The following is a 23031-nucleotide window of genomic DNA, read 5'->3' on the forward strand; positions in this document are numbered from 1 at the left end:
GTCCAGTTCGGGAACAAAGGGGGCCTTGGAGCCATTTCAGAGCTTCCAAGGTGCTTGTACTCCATATGTTGTATACATCTCAACTGTTGGGCTTTCTATTCTACATTTTCACTTAAAAGTACACTTTCAACTCAGGAGATCTGAGGTTTGTGTACCAAGTGATGGTAACCCTTCTTCTTTTGTGTTAGAGACCTGCAACATGGAACATGCTTACATGATACTCACAGTAAGTGTTCCTAAATATAATCTACCCCTTTTAAAAAAATCTGTTTATTGGAAACTGAAAATTTCTCATGTAAACTTTTGATTATGTATCTTTAAGTCAGTAGCAGTTGTGAATCATGTTTATATCTCTCTGTGAAACTCAGCCAAATCCATTCTCACTGCTGTAGCAACAAATGCTGAAGCTCTGAATCCCATTGTGCTCTTTGAAACAGCTTCAGAAAAGAAGAGACTGATAAAGGAGAATGCAAACTAACACCATTAATCTGTGTTTTAACCAAATAAGGAATTGTGTGTCACCCAGGTAGAAGTCTTGCTGACAATAAATATTTCTTTCATCTGTCTCTTCCCTGAAAAAACTTAATTGTGTGAAAGTAGGAGAAAGAAAACAGCCTTATTTGGATAAAAAAGCAGGGGAATAAAATCTTTTAAAAACAAACAAACAAAAGCCCCATAGGTTGAAAGAGAAACTGCAAAGAAGAGAAGACAGTATAAGCCTGGGGTTGACACTTGTTTGTAGTCCCTGAAATCTAGCTGATGGCTGCATTTGCTGTGCCTCTAAATCTTCAGGGGTGCACTTGGGTTCCTGGCACAGAGGAAGCTAAGGCAAATACTATCCATAGCCAAACAGCCAAGGAAGGAGTTTTCGCCAAAAACTGTTGAAGAGATAGGCAGTGACAGGGAAAAGAGGCTTTAAATCCAATTTCTTGTGTTGGAAGTCAACTGTACCCATTCCCTTTGCTATCTGGAGTACATTTACTGAATCTTTGTGAGTGCTGTGTATAAATCCATAGACAATTAGTCCAATCATGGAAGAATGTGAGCTGCTCTTCCCATGTATGGCCTCAGTTACAAATGTGCCACTGAAATCTGATTTTTCGTGTTCTGTTCATGGTAGATTGCCATTCATTGCCTCCAAAAATTTTCTCCTTTACTATTTGACATCCATCATTTTACAACATTCCCTTCTTATTGAAATAACCTCCACTACGAAACCCAGTGTTCTCTGGCTGCAGCTGACCATGAGTACTAATAAATGACTAAAGACCCTGACCCAGAATGTGAGTGTTCTTGCAGGATCCCAAACTCGTTTCTTTGCCCTCAGGCCCAGGTTCCCATCTGGGAACGGTACTTAGCTGCGTCTCACTGGGCTGCTAACCTGACCGCTTTCATTATCTTCATCCCTAGCTTGGTTTGTTTTCCCTTTCTGCAGTTTTTGCTTATATCCATATTTGGGGTTTTGTCTTCATTTTTCATCTCTCTTGTTCTTTAAGACTTTATTTTACCGCTGGCTACCAGTGATGAAGCTTTTTGGGGAAGTCCTATATTACTGTGAAAACAGATAAAGTACTGCTTAGTACTCTTAAAAGCATAGCTATTGGCCTGATTTATGATTTATTTTCTATAGAGACAGTAGCTCTCTGTACCTAAATGGAGGGGGGAGGAGGAAATGTTTAGATTTTAGAGTGACTTTGGATTACACAAACCAGAATTCCCAAGTTACACAGCTGGTACCAACCCTTGATAACTGCTGCTGGGAGCTGAACTCGTAAGTTACCTTTCTGGTTTTTCTGCATAGGGCTGAATTTACTGTCTTTTCTTTTTTCTTTCTTTTCTTTTTTTTTTTTCTGGCCTTTCTGAAATCACAGAAGAATTTAGAAAATGGAGCACTTGCTTGAATGATTTGTGTGAATACACAGCTGGTTAGGTTGTTTGAGCACAGCAAAACAGGGATATCTATTAAAAACTGGTAGAAACGTTGGAGGTAAGAATCTCAGCCCATTTACTGATAAAAGATAAATGCAATAGATGGCATGAAATTCTTAGGATATTAAACTGTGATTTCAGATTTAGATGGAGAACTGTGCAAAAAGTATGTGAGCAGCCCTCTCCACTGCCAGCAGCAAACAAAATCAGCAACCTACAGGTTTCTGTAATTTCCTATGTTATGGACCAGTTGGCACCCAGTTCATGAAGAGTGGGGAGAAGAGAGGTCAGAACTGCTTTCCAGTTGCTCCTGCTGCAATGCATGTTGTGTGCTGGGCTGTGGAAGTTGTATGATGGCCCAGACTTTTCATCTTGCTGCATTCGAAATTGAAAGCAGTGAGTGTGTCACAGGAGGGTATCTACAATCTGGATGTGTATGATACCTGCTGCTGTAGCACCCAGATTTACAGTGGGCACTTTTTTTTCTCTTCTGAAGTGGAGGGGTGCTTATCTTGCTGTGTCTTACAGATCTCAGGCTTTTCTCCTACCTTAGCAGACTAAGAATGTCAATCCTGGCTGTCTGATGCTAGGCACTGAACTAGAGTCCTGATCTGAGAGAGATGCCTGAATGGCCTGTGAGAGCTCCCCATACTCAAGTAATCAAGGCTGGATTTGAATTTAGGTTCTGTGTTGGGTTTGCATGACAAGATTTTGGTAGCAGGAGGGCTCATGGGGTGGCTTCTGTGAGAAGCCACTAGAAGTTTCCCTTATGTCCAATAGAGCCAGTAGTAGATGGATCCAGGATGGACCCACTGCTGGCCAAGGCCAAGCCCATCAGTGATGGTGGTAGTGACTCTGGGATAACATATTTAAAGGGATAAAACTGTACAGCTTCAGCCAGAGACAGGAGAGAGAATATGTGAGAGCCACAGCTCTGCTGACACCAAGGTCAGTGCAGAAGGAGGGGCAGGAGGTGCTCCAGGTGCCAGAGCACATTCCCCTGCAGCCCATGGAGGTTCAGGGGGGAGCAGAGATCCACCTGCAGCCTCTGGAGGACCCCACACTGGATCCAGTGAATGCCTGAAGGAGGCTGTGACCCCATGAGGGACCTATGCTGGAGCAGTTCATGAAGAGCTGCAGCCTGCGGGGAAGACTCATATTGGAGAATTTCATGGAGGACTGTCTCCCGGGGGAGGGACTCCACACTGGAGCAGGTAAGAGTGTGAGGAGTCCTGCCTCTGCAGAGGAATAAAAGGCAGAGACAACCTGCTGTGAACTGACTGCAGTCCTCACGGGGAAAAAGTTACGCCCAGGAAAAAGAGTGGGTGCGGGGAAGGTGTTTTATTTTTTCATTTCCCATGATCCTATTCTGATTTGATTTGTAATAAATTCAACTAATTTCCCCAAGTTAAGTGTCTTTTGCCCATTGGTGAGTGGTTTCTCCCTATCCTTATTCTGACCCATCGGCTTGTTTTATTTCTCTCGCATGTCCAGCTGAGGAGAGAAGTGACAGAGTGGCTTTTGTTGGCACCTGTTGTCAAGCCAGGGTCAGCCCACCACAGGTGCTTTATTTCAGCTTTCTGTCTCTGGGAATTTGACCAAAGCTGAAAATCTGTTCTGCTGTTGCTGTTATTATTGTTGCACAGAGAGAAAGCTCTGACAGGTTTGGGATCACAATAAAAATTGAGCCGTTACAGAAAATTGAACCAGATGTATTCAGAGCTTCAACTGCTTCATGTTCCTGCTGCCAGGAAACAGCAGCATGTGCTGCCCGCAGCCAGAGCTGCTGTTTGCTGCTGTCATGGAGAGCTCGTTTATTATCAGAGCAAACCTGAGCACTTTCCCTATTTTTTTTTAGCTTTCCCTGTATGTACTTTCTCTCTCAGTTTCTTTCCCCTGCCCTCAGGAAAGTGTTAGTTGTGTTGTTTTTAACTGGAAAGGTTCTTGTTAAAATTCTGTCTTAATTCTAGAAGACTTGCAAAGGTGAGATTCTTACCCCTCTTCACACTGCAGATCTGAACTACTTCCCTACTCGAAGGTGGTCTCTGCATGCAGGTTAATGAGACCCATCTCCAGACCTGTACCCAGGAGCTATGGATCTACATCTATGGAACTGTGATAAATCAAATGAAATAGCAAGTATAAATGTAGCCTTTCACCATATGGGTACTTTGCCTTGGTTAACATTGTTTTGATCTTACTCAAGAGCAAGGCAGTATAAAATCTTTCTGTTGTTTAGGTATGGTTAGTGCTGTAATTGGAAAATGGGGGATGGCAGAGCCATGGCCAAGGATGGGGCTATGGACACACCAAATGAAACCACATCCTAGTTCTTAAGCTTTCCTGAACATTATTAAGTTCTCCATTAAAATTGACATGATCTCTGACCTGATTAGTTCTGTGAGCTAATTGAATAGGAGAGAGGATTTGTGCCTACTGCCAAAAAGATTGCTCAGAAAAAAAATGTGTAAGTCATGAGAAGTTAGTGAGACACATCTCCTTTAAAATACTCTATTTGAGCAGTTAATAGGTGGGGCATAAGAAAAGCAAAATGTTTTTAAAAAAATTTTTAAAAAATAAAAGAAAAAAAGAATTTCAACATCTGTGAAAAGCAGGTGCAGCTAACATCTGATGTGGAAAAATATATTGATACTTCAAGATCAGATATTATGTAATAGTGCAGTGATTAAACTACTTTGGGGAGCCTTAACAGATGGATCTGCTGTTTCTAAAAATGCATGAAACCCTGAATATTTTGTGGTCTCTCTCCCCCACAGAAAACATTTCGTACTTTAGAGTGGCAACTGCAAGATGAAAGGAGAGAGTTATGTTGCTGCAATATTTGCATTAGGATTGTGCAAGATAAGCCATTTCCCATAAAATGGGAGGAGGAGCGAGCAGTAGAACCCACGTGTGCTGCAGCAAGGCTGGTAATTAGAATGTAGCCGGGCAAAATCACGAGGGGATATGTAATAAAAGAAAGCTTTAATGTGATTTAAATACCGTGACGGAGTTGCACTCGGTGGCAGCCTGGTCACCCAGGACAGTGGGACAGCCTCCTCCGCAGGGCCGTGCTCCTGCAAGGGGCTCTCCGCGGCCACCGGGCCGGGGGACACGGCACGGCCGGACCCGGCACCGCGCCTCGCACGACAGAAGCGCCAATACGCCCCTAACTTTGCCTCGTGTGCCAGTATGTCACTGGAAAGAGATTAAAGACAAAGGCACAGCGTGTTTTGGACACACCCCTGTAACTGTCCCGCCCGTGCTTGTCTCGCTCTCGGGTGCAGTGGGTGAGGGATGTGCTGGCGGTGGGGGCTGTGCAGCAGCTCTGCTCTCTCACTCGAGAGCTGGCAAAGGTGTGACAGGCGGCCGCAGTCCTGCAGGGGCAAGGACGTGGGAGCTGGGCTTGTTTTCTCCACAGCTTCCATCTGGCAGAGTACTTGTGCTTTTAAGTCCTTTAAAAAGGCACCGGTTTTCCAATCGCCCGTATTTAAAACTTTTTTTTTTTTTTTTAAGTTTTCTGCTTTCTTTTCACCAGTGCGTGACCAATGGGGAGGTGATTTATTTGCTTCCACTTCCAAACTTCCCGTGCCATCTTCTAAACTTCCTGTGCCGTCTACACATGTGCCATCTACTGTGTGTTCCCAAGTCTGGTGCGGGTACATGTCACTGTCCTTTAAAGCATCATGGATTAATTTTCACTGATCCTCAGAGACTGTCACTAACAGCAGGCCGGGCAGCTCCCATTTCTGAAGTCCCAGTCCAAGCTGCTCTGTGTTCCTCCTGGGCAACAACTTTTTTGAGAATTGAACTCAGTCACTCCTCTCTCTGCTTTTTTTGTCAGCTCTTGTCTTGGCTCTGAGGGGAATTGTCTCCTTATAGCTCTCTCCTTCTGATTGCACTGTGTAAAAAACTTAGCTTTTTTTCCTTGTATGACATAAATACAGAGGCATAAGGGTTGCCTTATTTGTAAGACAACTTGGACCACACAGTTTTTTTAGTCGAAATTATTCTGTAAAATAAACGAGTAACTGGATATTTTATAGAAATAGCAATTTCATAAACAGTTTCTGTAAGTTACATTTTTTAATTTAAATATTTAAATTAAGTTGATCTGTTATTTCTGAATAGTCACTTGTCAGGTTGGATGTTACTGCTGTGTTGTTGAAGCAATTTGGGAGAGAACTGCTTTTCAGAAGTTTTCTTTACGCTCTAAGAGGACGGAGGCAGGTAAAGTATCAAATGTGAGAACAAAAAAGGATAATCTGGAAAATTGTCAGTGATGGATAATTAGTCTCCAGGGCATTGTATTTCTAATTGTCCCAGGCTGTGTTTAAACATGTCATCAGGATTAGGGGGAAAACATCTGTTTTCTATAATATTCTAACAAAATAACTTACAGACCTCAGGGTCATTTCCAGCAGCTGTATATAACCAGGGTAGAGGACTAATTAAGTGACGATGCAGGTACAGTGACTTGGATGCTGGATCTAACAGTTTCACTGGGACAGAGATTGTATCAAGCAGGCTGATGCAGGTATGGGCTTTACGTGCAGCCTGCTGAGCAACAAATGTGGCAAAAATGGAAAGCAGCAGCTGAAGCTGATCACCTATAACTCATTTACTGTGCTCTGCAGTAAGCCTTACAAAAAAATTTATGGAGCAGATGGGCAAGAAATGTTCATGGCCTTATGTGCCTTCAACTATTGGTAAACAGATACAAGTGAATGTATCTCAGGAATTCCTCACTGAGACTCTTGGGTCATGTAAAAACATTAAATGGGCCTGCTAGGAAAGGATTCTTGAGCTTTGAAACAAAACCATCGTGGATGTGGTTAAAAATAGTACTTGTCATTGTTACAGATGTGGCATTTGTTCATCTGAAAATTCGTATAGAAGACCAGGATGATGTAATTAGAGCATCTGGTGCTCCAAGTGAGACTAAATTGAAAGCGCCCATACGGCTTAGGAACAGGGGCGTTCCTGGCAGGGATTGTCAGTAGCCAATGAAAGTGTTACCACTTCACACTTCTCTGCAAAGCAGGATGGCAGTAGGATCACACTGATGCATTGCCCGTCATTCTGTGGACAGACTCCTGGGTCATGATCCTGAATCACTTCAAAACTGTGTTTGGGCTAATGGATGGAGACATAAGAGAGCAGAATGAGAGGGGCTTTCTTTCCTTTTTCAATCTGTTTGCTAGGGAAGCTTGCAATGGAGTACCAGCACTGATGTGGGAACACTGCATCAGCATTCCTGGACAAGGGTGGGCACAGGCCCACACAGGCAGCAGGATGCCTCTAAATCCATGCCCTGACTCCTCAGTGCCCTTGTTTCTCCTTACTGGAGAGGACTCAGGAGAGCCAGATGTATGTTTATGACAGGTTTAGTGTTGCAGACCGGAGAAGGCAGGGAGCTGTAGGCTTTGTGCTGACAACTGGGTGCTGCACCCTCCTTGAGCTGGGCTTTGGGTGTCTGAATTCTGGGGCTGCATCTCTGGGCTTGAGGGTGCATGAGTTCAGTGACTTCCTTTAGTGTTTACAGCCTCTCTGAACCTTCATTACAAAAACCCACCCCCTCCTGATGATCCAAAATAGCACAAGACCTTGGGTTTTTCCTCTCTTGTGCAAGTTCAGATTAAAATTACAATGAGAAGACTTACTTTTTCTGTACCATTTAATATATTTTTGATTGATATAAAGTTTAAATGAAACAATGAGCATATATATACACACACACCCATTCACACATGCACATGAGATGCAGATGATTTTCAATACCCACCAACATAAGTGAGTATAAAAATCCCAGATGTTTCTTGCTTTCGAGATGAAAGTCCGGGTTTACCTTGATGGATTGTGATTCATGCTTTTCCCCAGAACAAGCCATTCATTCACTGTTTTTATTTCTAACTCTAGTAACCCCACAGTTTTTTATAATTTCTAAAATCAGTGCAAAGGAGAGAAAACATTAATTCTGAGAGCGGCGGTTTCCCTTTATTTGTGCACACAGTTGGCTCTGATGACTGTACTTGAAAACACCCTGCTCTTTCCTCCCACCTTCTGTCTCTTTAGAGCTTTGGCTCTTTGATAGGGGAAGCATCTTAGCTTTGTATCTGTATAGCTTTTGATACTAGGGATTTCATTTGAAGTTCCTTCTTCATAGCATGAATAAATAGCAATCTTATAATGGTTTGTTCTAAGCATCAATAAATGAGTCACACAAGTGGGTGTGCCATGGTAGCGACTGGGTAACTCACAGAGGGAGGAGGGGACAGAAGTTGCCACAGGGATGTTCTCAGCCAGTTTTGTGCCCTGATTTAATTCTTGTGTGAGAACAGTAGCAGAAGATTTATTTCATTTAGTGTATTTGAGACTATTCACTATGAGAAGTGAGATGCAGAAAACTATACAGTGAACAGAGCATGTAAGTGTGATGTGAGAATCCTGTTACTGATGTATGAGAAGAAAAGGCCTGAAGCTCTGTTTTATTATTCTGTAAATATGCTGTGCTAGAGGCTCTTACAGCAAGATGAAAGTAGAGGGGTCTTTTTAATGTTCGTTACAAAGGAGTCCTTCTCACGCTTGGATGGGTGAATCCTCTTCTCCGACTGTGACTTTGTGTGGCCACTTGTCTGGACAGTCCCTAGAGGTCAGCCCAAATAAAAGGTTATCAAATACCAAGAAATTATAGGCTTCTCAGTAATCAAAGTCTGCTCCTAAGAAGTGCCAGATAATTTACTCATCTTCTGGAAAAAATAGAGCAAAAACTGAATAAAGGAGGATAATATTTTCAATAGAAATATGTACTAGAACATAATTTTAAATACCATTATTAATATTATTCTAAAATTGGCAAAAATGTAGCATTGAGGTGCCAAATTTTCCTAATTAGAGAACTTCAGCTGATCTCACTGGTGACATGAAAATGATGCATGTGAACTAGTATGTGCAAAGTTTCTCTGCAAACATATGCATAAGGCTGAATATTTCACGTGTCCAGTTCTATACTCGATACTGTACAACTAATTTCTGGGTGAGTGTAAGCTGCTTCTGAAGCTGATTATGGTTAAAACGTACAAGAAAAGATGGCAAGAGAGTAACATGTTCACATTACTAAACTCTTATTAAGGTAAATCCTTCCTAACATCACAGGCAATTTACATAATAGAAAAAAGATCATTAGGGGAATAATTGAAAATAGTAGCAAACTGTGATTAGAAACAGGGGAAGAGATTTAGGCTTAGAGAAATGTGATATTTATGTAAACTATATTTATATATTTTTTTTAATACTAGCATTATTTCTTATTTACTGGGGGAAGGCCCTGGCATTATGGTATGGAACTAAGAAGGACTCACATTCTGCCTTACAGCATTGATACCCAGACCTAGGACACCTTGCTGGTCTGGTTATGGATGCACCTTAAACATTTTGGTGCAGTGTGGCTGAGAGTGATCTGAGCCACTGAAACTCCTCCACTTGGCACAGAGCAGCTCTGCACTTGCCAAGCCACAGGGCAGAGGCAGGGGTGTAATGCCAGACTTCAGGAGCTGGGCTGTAGCCGGCTGAGATGGGGCATCCAAGTTGCACGCGGTGTCCAAGGATGCCAAGCACCTGTCCAGGAGGGACAAGCTGGAAGGAGACAGCAGGGAAGGGCCCCTCCAGCACCGTGGCTCTAACCCTGCCCTTGGAGATGGAGAGATGGAGGTTCAAATCCCTTCAGGCAGAAAAGGAATTGAACATGGATCTCCCACATCCTGGGTCACTGCCCTAATTACTAGGTTAGGGGATAAGAAGGGAATGACAGCAGCTGTGGTGAATCCAACCTCTTATATCTTTGAGGATTTTTTTTCTTTCTGTTGCAAGTGCCCAAAACAAAACATTTTGGATGAAACAAAGCACTTTCCTCACTGCAAAATGTATGGATTTGTTTTGTTTCAGCAAAGAAAACCAGAAAAAAATATTTCAGATTGATCTGTTTGTGGTTTTTTTTCTCCCTTTAGTTTCATTCCATTGCTTGAGAGCATAATCAATTATTTGCACAAACCAATTCGTAAATGTTAAAAAAACCAGTTTGGGCTTTGCTGGAGGACATTTGCCTACAAATTCTCAGCCTATACTGGCAGACTGTGACCCCAGTGACAATAACTCCAGTAGAGCAGAGCTCACTGACGTGGTACAATAGGCATGAACCTGTGAGTAGACAGGTATGTGTGCACGCTATTGAGATGCTGAACACTGTAAAATATATATTTAGATTGATTCAGAAATTTTAGTAAATAAGTGGCACTCTATATTACCTTGATGCCTTTCATTGAAAACACGTGACAGCTGGTCCCTTAGTGATTATCTTCAGGAGGTGCAGATGGGTCCACATCGGAGTGGCCTTTCTTGGGGAAGGATAATGACTGGTCCGATCCTTCCTGTGGCTCATTTTGGATAACTGTGTTTGGATGCTTCTTTGGTGGCTGATCAAGACAGTAGGTCATTGTAGTTATGACTTACTGTAAGTCACTGGAAGGAGGTGAGATGTGCTGTGAGGACAAAGCAAGCTCTGTGTCTTCAGGCACAGAAAAGCTGAACATCATTATGAAGCCTCTGCTAAGTGAAAAAGAACTATGGACAGCTTTGCCATACTTTTTAAATATTCAGAATTGTGTTTCATTTTTACTACTCATCTGCTGGTTAGGAGTCACCACAGCCAGCATAGTTGTAGGAAGAAAATGTACATGCTTACTCTGCTGTTATTCCCTTCTTTGGGCCATTGTGGATTCCACTATGTCTGTTAATTGTGTTTATAAATGACATAAATGTACTTGGAACATTACAACAGGGAAAATATGACAACAGTAATACTACAGAGCATAATCCCTGCCTCAGGAGCTTCTTATCTGAAGGCCTGAAAGTATTCATGATACTTAGGGAGGGAGTAGTGTGGAGGTGTTATCTATGCTTGGCTTAACATGAGGTTTGGGGTTCTGAGAAATGGGCAGGAAGAGGAGCTGAGAATAGAGCTGAGCCTCTCCAGGGACAAGACATCTGGGTCTGAGCACCACCCATGAGGTTCTGGTGCTCTGAAAAACTCTTCTGCAAGCCACATGGATAAGAGGGATTTTGGTTCCTCATTCTAACTAATGGGAAATGTTTAGGGGTTGTTTTGGATAAACGAAACAAAGATATGAAAGGATTTACATTTAATTTAATTCAAAATGATCATTAAAAAAGCAAACCCCAAAGTATACTTGGCAATTCACACAGCCTTGTTTAACACTTCTCAGGTACAGCACAGTTACTTTCTCAGGATCAGGCCCTGAGGGGATGCCAAGAAGAGAAATGCTTGAAAGCAACATATGGAAATTGAACACGAAGTAAAAGCTCGAGTGGAGATAGGTAGGTTCAGGAGCTGTCTTCAGGAGAGGGAGCCAAGGCTACACAGCGGGAAGTGTGTAGAAAATGAAAGTATGTAGAAACTGAAAGGTATTCAGCAGCAGTCATGTCAGCGTAATCCGTGCAGTCATTTCCTCCTGACGAGTGCATGTAGCATATCACAGAGCTGGGCTGTTGTCAGGGAAAGGCAAAGGCAACACATACATATGTGCATGTCATGGACAGCAGCAATGCCAGGGGATGAGGCACGTATAGGGAGAAGCCACTGAGCAGAAGGCTACAAAAGATGAAAGTGCATTCAAGAAGGGCTGGTATTTTTGTGATAAAACTGACCAGTTGTTCATAATTAAAAATGTTTCCCCAAGGTCACTTGAATTTTTTTGCCAGGATCACAAAGCTGTTTTAATCTCCACTGGTGTTGGAACTTGAATTAAATGTCTGCTGACATCTGCCAGGGTAAGTATCTTTGCTTCCTCCTCCTACCCCTTACAGGAAACTTGGTTCATCTGGAAGAATTTAAGTTCTGGAAGGCCCCAAGCCCTAGAGGAAGAGATTTGGGGTGCAGTAAAGCTTCTCCTGCAAGCTCTTGGGATCCCATAGAAAGCCAGTATCTGTCTGATCCAAATTTTCATAGACCTTGTGCTGGTAAACATCCCCCTGTGTTCCTGATGTGCCAGTGTGTCAGTGAGGTTTGAGTTCTGTCAGGGGCACAGAAGTGACAGCTGCTTTATCTGTGTGCAATGAGCTACTAAGGAAAGACCACAATTTGACTCCCTAAGACCAAAAAATGCTTTGAGTTTTTGAATCTTTGAGCTATTGATTCCCCCCCCCTCCCCCCAAGTTAAACATTTTCCAAGAAGGCTGCCATACTCGTGTCTCTTCCCCTTTAAAATTAGATATGGTGTTGCTTATGGCAAAGAGTCCATCCAATTCTGCAAATCTTTAAACATTGATCTCCCCCCTCCAAAAATTTCAATTGGACTTGCAGTACTTTTTTATCCCAAACCATCTCAACTCTGTAAGGGCTGCTGTACAAATTTAAAATTTTGCCTTGCATTACTGCATTTTTATTAACCAGAATTTATTGTTATTACGTGATATCCTCCCCAGCCCAGAGCATTTGTTGTGACACAGGAGGGAGTATGATTAACTTAAGCATCATGGACTTGTTCAAGCCTTTTTGCTCTCCTGCAGGTGGGAGTAAATTGTCATCCCTGTTGGGATCCTGGCAGCCTTTGTGCCTGTTGCGTTACTCACTCTCCAGAGGCTGGTGGATGGCTCTGGAGTGTAGTGTCACTTACCTACGTGCTTATTCTTCGGTGGCAAGGGTTAAAACCTGGGGAGGCTGTCACAGGCCTCTTTGGTTAGTGGGACAGCTGGAGTCACCACCACATCTGGGCTGCGGTTTCTTGACATTTTTCTGAGCATTGATCGCTGGTTGCTTATTGGGATGGGGGAATACTGAGAGAGATCACTTCATTGTTTGTATCCAGTATGTTTTTTGTGAGTAAATTGTCGGGATAGGCAATTGTCTCTTTATCCAAGTCCAGGGGATATCTGAGTCCAAGACAGCTGATGACATTATATTGGGTATTCATTTTAGAACTGCTGAGCCCACAGAAATCAATAGTTTTCCATTATCAGGTCTGGCTGGGTCACTAGTCTGTCAATGAGCTGTTACAATTGCTGTACAAGGGTGAACCTGACCAGTCAATTGCTGCTGACAAGAGGAAAACATGCTGACAGCCACTGGACCAAGCCAGAACACAGATTTGCACTTGGGTTTACCATCTGAGAAGGCTGGGAGTGGGCCTTTTCCAAGATGCAGGACACTCACTGTGGGAGAAGAGGCCCCCTTTCCCCCTCCCTGCCACACATCAGACAGGCCTTCCCTGCTCAGGGAATTAAGGTTTGTTTCTGTAGTCCCAAACACCAGAGAACTCACTAAGTGGAGATGAAGGAACCACCTTCCTCAGCGCTGTGTTTTTGCAGCCAGAAAGGGGTGTGCTGCTTCTGCCAGCAAGGCCAGAGAACCACTTCTGCCTGCAGTGACCACTGCTGAGGGATGTGGGCTCAGGGCTTCTTGTCCGTGGCAGGTGCCCGTGCTGCATCGGGCAGGAATGCAGATGACAGGGTTAACTCCATTTCTGCTCTGTGTTTTAACACTGACTTTCTATCAAATTTGAGTGCAGAGCAAAAATAAATATTTGGAAATTATCCCAATATTATGATTTTTAATTTTCAACTTTATTAACTTCTTTCAAGTGTTAAATCCTGACCGTTTTATTTATGCCTCCGGTCGTCTGTTTGATTCTCACAGAAGTCAATATTCACTTGTGCTCCATCATCAAACAAAAAACTGGTAATCAACTTTATCACTGGAAGCCAACTAGCTGGGTTTTAAAAAATACACTACCCAAAAGAAAGATCATTTGCTTTAAATGAGAGGAGAGGGAAGTCTTTTTAACAGAGAAGAGCAAACCTTCCTTTACTGGTAATTAGAAGCACCAGTCTTATATGACTTGCAGCATTTGGTAGCTCAAGCCGCGTCAGATCTCTTACAGCATTAATTAAAAAGAATTTATGTTTTTTTAATAAAATGCTTCATGTTTTAGCCCCTTTTCTTCCTCCTTCCAAATGTGATTACGGGGGCTGAAGGGAATTCAGGTTAATATGTTGACACACTTAACAATGCGGGGTCATGTAGCACAATCCGCTTGGCTGGTTCGGCGCGGCGCGGCCCCTGACAGGTCCCATCAGCCGCTGCCCTAAAGGCAGAGGCGAGGGGAGGATTTTAATTACTGCGCTGTGCACGAGTTTGCCAGCATTAAATTGAGACATAATTAGGCCCCCGAATTTTAATAATTGTCCTAGCTAATTGGGCAGACAAGTACGCTCTGCAGCGTGGCGTGATTAGATAATTAGTGTTTCCAAATGACAAAATTGGGCTCTTGATTGCAGATTCCAGATTCTCGGGGGGGGAGGGGGGGTGGCGGGCGGCTCCGTGCGCGGGCAAAGCCGAGGCGAGGCGAGGGAAGCGACCGGGCCGGGTGAGCTGGGCCGTGCCCGGGCGAGGATCCCGGCTGGAAGCTGGGACCGGGGACAGTAGCGGGCCCGCGGGTGCGGCATTGGGGCACCTCCCGGGCGCCTGATGCGCGTGTCCCCCACGACGCGGCGTGAGGCAATTGGCCTGGCGGCGCTAATTGATCGCCACAGCCCGAGGAGAGCGCGGCACGAGTGGCGGCTGTGGGAAGGACACCGGGGGCCGCGGGACGGACCCGCCTCGGCGGGCACCGGCACCGGCGGGGCTGCGGCGCCTCCCCCCGCGGCCGCCAGGGGGCGCCGCTCCCGCGCGGCGGCGGCTCCGCGCCCCGGCCGTGCCCGCGCTCGTTCCGCGTCCCTCGGCCGGGCCCGGCTCCGCAGCAGCGTAAGTACCGCTCACAGCACCGTAAGTACCGCCCGCCGCCACCGCGCCCCGCCGCCCGCGCCCGGCCCTGCCCTGCGCCCGCCGAGCCCGTGCCGAGCGCCAGCCCCGCCACTCGGCGATCCCCGCCCCGCCAGGCTCCTTGTCCCCTCGCAACCTGCTGGGGAGCATCACTAACGAGATAGATAGATTAATTATCCCTATCAAATATATAAAAATCTATATCTCTGCTGAGCTAGATCGGGGACTCGGATGGCCGCGGACACTAGCCCGGCAGCGGCCGGCAGCCACGGCGCTGAAGCCGGCGGCAAGGTAGCGCCGGCGATGCTCGGAGGTGCCACCCTGCTGCTACCGATACCTGCGGACTGCATTTCCCGCGTGGAAACCAATAATTTCCCATTAAAAAAAAAAATTATACAACCGAGTGCATTAGTATTTTTATTAAAAAAATAAATAAATAAAAAGGCTGTACGCGCAGAGGACGCTGGGGTAAATCCGTAGCTGAGCGCGATACCGGGGCTCCGCACCGTCCCGCCCTGGCCGCGCAGGTGAGCGGCACCGCGGGCCTCCCTCCGTGCCGCGGGCAGCGCTCCCGCCGCGCCGCTGGCCCCGGCGGCTGCCGCAGCCCCGGGGCGCAGGAAGTCCCCGCGCAGGCTGTAGACCCTGCCGGACGAGGACTTGCTTTTGTTTGTTATCATTCTTTCTATTTTCTCTGAAAAGAAGCAGTCGTTTTCATGCGGCAATATAAAGTTGGATCGCTAATAACAGAAAGTTAAAATGCAAACGCTTCACTAGGAAGCATTTCACGCAGATGGTGCAAAATCACAAGGTTTTTCACTGTGATTGTTTATCTACCGGAAAGGAAAAACAGTTTTATGATTTTTTTCCTGTGTGTGATAGTACTGTTATCAAAATACAGATTTTTTCCTACATGAATAATTTTTTTCACTACAGCCGACGAGCCTCTTGGCTTTAAAGGTCTGGTTATTTTTGCTAATATATCAAGATTTTAACTCCTGACTATTTAATAAATCAACTCCAGTTGTATTGTACAGTATTTATACACTTATTTGGAGAGGTACATTCTGGCTGAGTAGATTGCTATCTCACCATTTCAATGCTTCAAAGCAATGGTGCTGGGAATTGTCAGCTCTGAAGACAAGGTTAGCTCACAGAAGCAGGATGTGTTGTGTAAAATGCTGATTTATAAAAGTGTTACAATCCATATATCTTGCAGGTCGAATTGCATGCGTTATATGATCAGAAATACATAGAGGATTAATCTTCCAGTGCTTATTTTAAAGCATCGTGTTGTCTCTAAAGGTGAGGATGCCAGAGACATACCGGAGCAGAAGCCAGAAGGTGCATCTTCAAACGCACCCCAGCCTGGAGAAGCTATGGCAAAGCAATCATGTACCCCGATAACAAACCCCCAAGACCTAACCCTCACCCCAGCCTTGCTGGGAGCGGTAAGCACCCTGCCCTGCTTTATGGTGAAAAACACCTCCTGCGAGCCAAATAGATGCCTGCTCATTTTACAAAATCTTTTCTGACTTCGACGGGCTCTTGACCAGCAGGTGACACATCCTCGGGCCTATGAGCTCCGAGGGTGTTGCTTTCCCATAAGCGGTTGCTCTCTGAGAAGCCCCAGTAGCCTCTGAGCCCACGGGGGCTCTGGGGGATTGGGGGGGGGGGGGGTGTTCTCCTGCAGGCTCCGTTTTGCCATCCTCCCGCCAGCCTGCAGGTAGGCTTTCCTGTTCATAGGTAGGCTTGTGGTGCTCGTAGGAAGGTGACATCCAGCTCCAAGTCTGTGGTTAATCAAGCCTGCTTGGTGAACAATTTAATCAGTGCCTGACGAAGCCTTGGATATATCTCTGTTATATCAAATTGTCTTCAAATGTAAAGCAGTCGTCAGACGCGAGATGTGGGGGAAGTAACAACACACTGGCAGTTCCTGCCCTGGTCCTGGGAGAAATGCTGTGTGGCTGCACCACAGTACAGCCATTCGAGCACGGCAGCCTGTACTGGTGTGTGTGGCCACGTCAAGGCCGAAGTGATGCTCCTGTTCCCAGGACGCTCTCGAACTATTTACCAGATTACAGCTTGGGTATGCATTACTTAGCAACACTTGCCAGGAACGCTTTTCCTTTGCTTGGTGAGAAGGCTGGAACTCTTCCTTCAAGGACACTGTCAGATAACTGCCCTGTTGCTTGTGTGCAGAGTTTTTGCGATACAGTGGCAGGACGATGGGATCTGAAGGCCCCTCAGATGTGGCACTGAACGGCACTGTGTGGGTTTGTCCTGTTTCTTGCAGGAAACATGCCCCACCCATGCTTCATGCCCTGCCCAGCCTGCTGCTTCATCTACAGGTGTAGAAGAAGGGTGGGGTTTTTTTGGTTAAGATGTTACTGTCTTGGGACCTGGTTATTTTAGCAAGTTTTTTTCCAGTTCCAAGTTAACACTACGATTCTGATGAGTTGAAGCACAGAAAATGGTATCCCCGTCCTGCCTGTTGTTTTCTTGGTCAAGCCTAGACTGTATTTATTGCTTCTCAAACGGTAGCTGGGTTTGCCGGGCTTTCAGATCTTCCCTGGGGTGACAGTGCTGACTGTCCACGCTAGAATTGGCAAGTAGAGTTGAAGTTATGTGCTTTGTGAGTAATATGGTAATTTTTTTTCTGAGTACCAGTTCGATTAAACAGTTTTGTGGGTTGTTGTTTTTTTGTTTGTTTTTTTGTTTTTTTTAAATGAGATTAATGCTGCTTAAAACATAAAAAGAAAGTAATTAGACATAAAATAGGGCGTTTATTTATAGTGGTCTAATTGAAGCGGCTCCAGTTGTTAGTGTTAAAATAGTATAATCTCCTTATGGTGCAGGCAGCTGTAGAAATAGGAAAGCATTTTAAACTAGTAGAAGGGTTTTCACACTCGCTTCCTCAATGAGGCGCCGTCTTGCTTTTCCTCTGTTCTTAAAGATGACTGCAAACCTGGTTCGATCGGGATTCTCCATATGCACCTACGCTGCAAAGCACATCCGGCCGGCCGGAGGAGGTGCCGGCTGCCGGCGGTGCTGGCAGAGCCTCGCTTGTCCGGCCGCTCTGGGCCTTGCCGGGACACGTCGCATTTCTTGTCCACCGCTTTGGGCGTGTCTCCCCAGCGTGGGGAGCCCCCCAAGACCGGCCGAACCCATTCTCGAGCCCCCGCTGCCGCGGAACGCACCGTGCCGGCGGTGCGGGGCAGTGCGGGGCGGGGCGGGCTCGGGCGCGGCGCCGCCGGGAGCCGCTGAAGGGAGGACTTCAAAGGAGCCGTCGGGGGCGAGAGGAGGCGGACAAAGCAAGCGCCGGGCTACCGAACACGGGGCTCCGCCGGCGAATTTTAAGGCGCTTTAAGTCTAAAGGAGAAGTGACAAGGCAATCATCTCCTCGGCTCGGCTGCGGATGGGAGGGCGGAATCTTGCTAACAGCTCGTGTATCTGTATATTTAATTGCGACCTGGCTGCATGTTCCTGTTGAGGAAGGATGCAGATCACAAGCGAATCTATAAAAACGCGGTTGACAAGCCCGGGAAAGGGATAACTGACAGATGAAACGAGAGTCAGCGCGGAGCTAACTGGCAAACGCATTGGTACAAAGTCAGATACCTTCTGAGAGGAGGAGTAGTTTGTTTTATTGCCGTGCTCCAGAGTTTTATCTCCTATCGATGTGATGGGGTAGAGAGGAGCTAATGTGCACTGTTTAGGATACAAACATGCAGATTAGATCAGACTTCAGACACAGTGTTTCACTCAAGATTTAGGACAGTCGGAGGAATAAACCAGGCTTCCCCCACCGAGGAAAACATGGAACTTTCTTTTAATGTTTTATGGGGATTTAAACTTCTTTAAACACAACTGCTGTGCATACGGATTTAGGGAGCTATCGGGATTTGATAGGGTCGGGAGCTGGGGCCCGGAGCTCATCGCCACCGTTGTGCAAGGCTGGGGCGCTGGTAGAGCATCAACCCGGCTCCCGTTTTCTTCACTTTTGTGTTACTTTAAGTTTTCAGTGAGGCTAGTGTAATTACGAGGCGTTTAACTTTTTGCCAGGCTCTTTCATTATGGCTTTGCATTTGCACCTCGCTTTTAAGAGAAGTAATAACATTCACAGTCAGGGGCAAATCCTGTTAATGAACAAATTAAAGTTCAAAACAGTTATTCAAGTTCACAGCCCCGCTCGCTGCTCCTTTAATAAGAGTTATACATGTTACTTTCTCTCGGGATCACTCCCCCTTTTATTACTTTTTAAGCTTTTCATAAGCACTAGCGGGCTGTACGGGCAGCTCCCAGCCTCTAAAGAGCCCACAAATCCTGAATGGAGCCCTAATCCGACCTTAATTTGGCAACTTTTGTAAAAAACATAAAAGCTCGGGTGCCACCCTTGTGCGCTCAGATTATAATGCCGCAGGGAACAAGCCGGGGGAAGGCCCCCTCTATCCCGCACCCACCTATTTGAGTTGGTTCCCTCCCCTCAGGAGCTGTGCAAAAAGCCTCTGTTCGTGCCTCACGGGCACCGGGAGAGAAATTAGGATCGATACCCCGGTAATTTTCCCCCCGCCACGATAGTTCTACCAGGCTCTGCTGGGCGTGGGCTGCCGGGGCGGCCGGTGCCCCCAGCCCGTCCCGCAGCGCTGCCCTTGGGCCGGTTGCCTGCCTCAAGTGTTAGCGACGTGCAGTAAAAAAAAAAAAAAAGAAAGAAAGATAAATCCTTGCGCTCTTCCTCTCTTCCCGCCCCCTGCCCCCGGCTCCTCTTCTCTTTCTTCAAACCTTTCGCGATTAGAGTGTCTGCCCTCACCTCGGCATTTGCATAACATGAATCTAAATTCCCCTTGTCAGGGGCTGCCCCGGCCCAGGGCAGCCGCGGCTCCCAGTGGGACCGGGCGGGGAGCGGGGAGGCCCCTTCCGCGGAGCCGGGCTCTGGGCCGGGGGCGGCGGGCAGAGTCCAACAAAGCCCGGGGAATTTGACACTGGTTCAAGGCAGCGCCGGTGCAAAAGCGCTGTCTATGTACAAATAGAGGAGATCACACTCCCCATTATCTACCTCCTGGCGAGTGTTTGATTTGTGACATCAAAAGCTTATCAAGGCAAGCTCACCAAAAAAAAAAAAAAAAAAAAAAAAGAAAAAAGGAGAAGAAAAGAAAAAAAAAAAGAGAGAAAAAGAAGGAGGAAAAAGGGAAAAAGAAGTACCTCTTCATGGAGGGAGATCCCTATGGTTTGGGTGATGTAAAGGAGGGAGGAAGGGGCCGGTGTTGTCAAAACGCTGCCGGTGCCAGGGAGGCGATTCCTGCCCCGCCCGTGTCCCCGCGGGCCGAACGGCGGGGCGCTGGTGCGGGGCCGGCCGCGGGCGCACAGAGCAGCGGGCGGGCGGGCTGGCCCCGGCGGACGGCTGGAGGGAGGCCCTGATTCCTCGCAGCCATCCACACAGAAGTGGTTTGATATAATCACCATGACAACTGCCGCCTATAAGCATACAAATAATAGAGATGAAATAGACAAAAGATTAGCATGCCATGAAAAGTACAATAAGTTTCTTATTTAGCATTTAGATAACTGTCTTTCCTTCGGAGCAGGCTTCAAAGTTGAACCCAGTTTAGACCAAGAGGATTAATTCTTTCTCCCGCATGCTTCATTGAATCTCTCATTACCAAACTTTGTCTGTATTGATGTAAGATTTGATTGAAGATTAGAGCATTTAGCAAATCTTGCTTTTCTGCATGTATCAGGCCTTTTCAAGCGCAGACCGCGCTGCCCAGTGGTCAATACCCTTACTTTTATCCAGTGTCTGCTTCATTTAAACTTAATCAACTCCCTCAATGAACTGGAACAGGGAAACGTCCCTGAGGTAAGAATGTTGTGCTTTTCTTAGATAATTCTTTGCTCCCTCTCCCAATCCGCTGGCGTTAAACCTAAAATTGCTCTCTGATGAACTTAATCAATATGATAATGACAATTGGGGCTGAATGGCTCGGCCTGTGCTCAGCACGGAAAAGGTAGACGGCTGTGCCCCTTGCCCAAAAGCAACTTCTCCTTTCTCGCCTCTCCTTTTGTGTTCACTTCTCTCACCTTTCTTTCTCTCTCTCCCCCTCTTCCCCCCTCCATGACACCGACCGCTGTTCACGCTGGAGAATGATGCTTCTTTGTGCGGCAGGAGGACTCGTATGTCACCGCCCGGAGGAGCGGAGCGGAGCGATTGGCCGGGTGAATTATCTGCCTTGTTGCAGTGAATTATTTGCGCTGTTTCCTTTCCCAGTCAACAAGTTTCTGAGGTATAGAGCAGATCAATCAAAGCTGACAGAGCGCATGTGAAGCTTTTACTGTGTAAATCTGGACCTCTTGTCCCGGCTTCGTTGGCACTGGCATCTGTATATCATTTTTATACTGCTACCAGTAGAGCAATTTCAAAAGTATTTGCAAGGAAAATGGATGTCCCCATCTGTTCCTGGAATCATAAATGTGCCACTTTCGGAGGGTTTTCACTGGTAATCATATCTTTAATGATGAACAAACTTGTGATATATACCTTTCCATAAAATGGGGTTTTCTTCACTTTATTGTGATTGGCTGGGATAAATAGCTTTTCCATATGTTAGGAAGATAAAACATAAGATTACCAGACCTCGTTTGTTTGACCATAAACAAAAGAAACAATTCGCTCCAAACACTCTTTAAACAGAAACAACTGCAGAATTAAGTTGTATTAATAAGCTATCGATGGGTCAGGAGGCAAACAACTGTCTCCATAGAAAAGACAGCTGGTTTAAAATACGAATAGTCGGTCCTTCTCACTATTCGGGTGACCTTAATGTAGACGCAGATTTTAAATACTCGATGCTAATTTTGTTTTCCTTAAGATTGTCTTGCTTTTATGTCCACTGATTTTTTCTCTAGCTTGACTTTGAATTTCCTTAAGTGCCAGAGTGAGGATACGGTGCTGGGTAGTGCATTGCCGTGAGCTATATTTAGCAAGCAGCTGGAAGAGAAAACGTCCTCAGGAATCCGAACTGTTTTGTTGTAAATGTCCCTCCAGTCCCAGCACTGTAAACATAAACGCTCTTTCTGCAGACGGGAGCGCTGGGTAAGGATGGGCTCGGGGAGCCACTGTTGACCCCACAGCACTCTCCAGCAGCCTTAGAGGTGTCCAGGGCAATGAGAGGTGCCGTGGCCAGGGATGCCCGGCGGCGTGGCTGCCAGCCCACCCTCGCGGTGGGGGCAGCGGCGCCTGGGTTTCTCCCCGCCGGAGGCTCCCCTCTCCGCCCGGGGGAATTGTCGGATGCCCCCATTTCTCCGTGCAGAGTGCCTCAGCAGCAGGTTCACTGCCCGTTTAGGCGGGACAGCCCTCCCCGCCCGCCGCCGCCCCGGGCCGGGCACTCCGCGTCCGTGGGCGCTGGCGGAGCCGGTGCACTACGGCGGGGTCGGGTGGCACGGACAGCCCTTCCCCGCCCCTGGAGCAGCAACAGCACCCTCAGACCCACTGCCCGCTCCCTGCAAGGAGTGAGGGTCGATGCTAAACGAGGTCTCGCCCGCTGGGGCTTGGCCCTTCGGAAATGGAGACAGGGTTCCCGGGGCAGCCCGTGCCGAAGGGCCATCCCCGCCTGGCCGTCGTTCAGGGTGCGAGCCCCAGCGGCACTGAGACAGTGCCGGGGTACGCTCTGCTCCGCGCCTTGGGGACCCCGCGCCAGGCCCCGAGGCCCGACGGGGCGGGCGGCTGCACACGCCATCCCGAAACCTTCGTGTGCTCAGCGGCCAGGCAGCTCTGCCCGCTCCCCAGACGGCAAAGGGGGCAATTGCCGCGACACCGCGATGGAAGGAGACGCCTCCGAGCCCCTTCCTCCAGGCCTATGCCTCTCGGTGGGCACAGGGAGCCGGGGCAGCGCTGAGCGGGCGGGTCCCAGCTGAGAGCAGGGAGAGCGGCAGCCTCCAAGGGCGGGGCTTCCCAACCTCGCCTGCACCGCACCGCGTTCCCGCGGCCGAGGGGGATGAATTGGTACCGGCGGGCGGGAAAGTGAGGAAGTTAACATCTCTTAAGGCCTGAAGAGACCATTAAATCATCTGCCTGGCCTTCTGCATTACAGGGCCGTATAACTCCATCCAGTCCTAAGGCATTAAGCCAGATAATTTGTGTTCGAGTAAAATGTGCCTTCAAGAAAGTCTCATGGTCCTGAGGGTTTCAAGAGATGGAGATTTTGCTCTTGTCCCGAAGAGTTTGTTGCGGCAGTTAACCCTTGTTTAAGGGATGAGCCTCGTTTCCATGACAC

The 23031-nt window shown here is 46.8% G+C and overlaps 1 long non-coding RNA gene across 3 annotated transcripts in view; it reads left to right on the forward strand.

Moving 5' to 3' along the window:
• Nucleotides 1–14674: 14674 nt before the first annotated feature.
• LOC116448341 overlaps nt 14675–23031 on the forward strand; it is a 13788-nt gene continuing 5431 nt past the window's right edge. Inside the window, exons 1-3 of one of the 3 annotated variants that reach the window (XR_004241899.1) lie at nt 14675–14746; nt 16067–16212; nt 20902–23031. The exon at nt 20902–23031 is cut by the window's right edge and continues 626 nt beyond it. This is a non-coding gene — a long non-coding RNA (uncharacterized LOC116448341). Of the gene's footprint in view, nt 14747–16066; nt 16213–19924 lie in introns of those variants that run through there. The other 2 variants (XR_004241897.1, XR_004241898.1) reach the window with 2 other exon arrangements.

Source organism: Corvus moneduloides, chromosome 9, assembly GCF_009650955.1.
Source record: "Corvus moneduloides isolate bCorMon1 chromosome 9, bCorMon1.pri, whole genome shotgun sequence".
Taxonomy (NCBI): domain Eukaryota; kingdom Metazoa; phylum Chordata; class Aves; order Passeriformes; family Corvidae; genus Corvus; species Corvus moneduloides.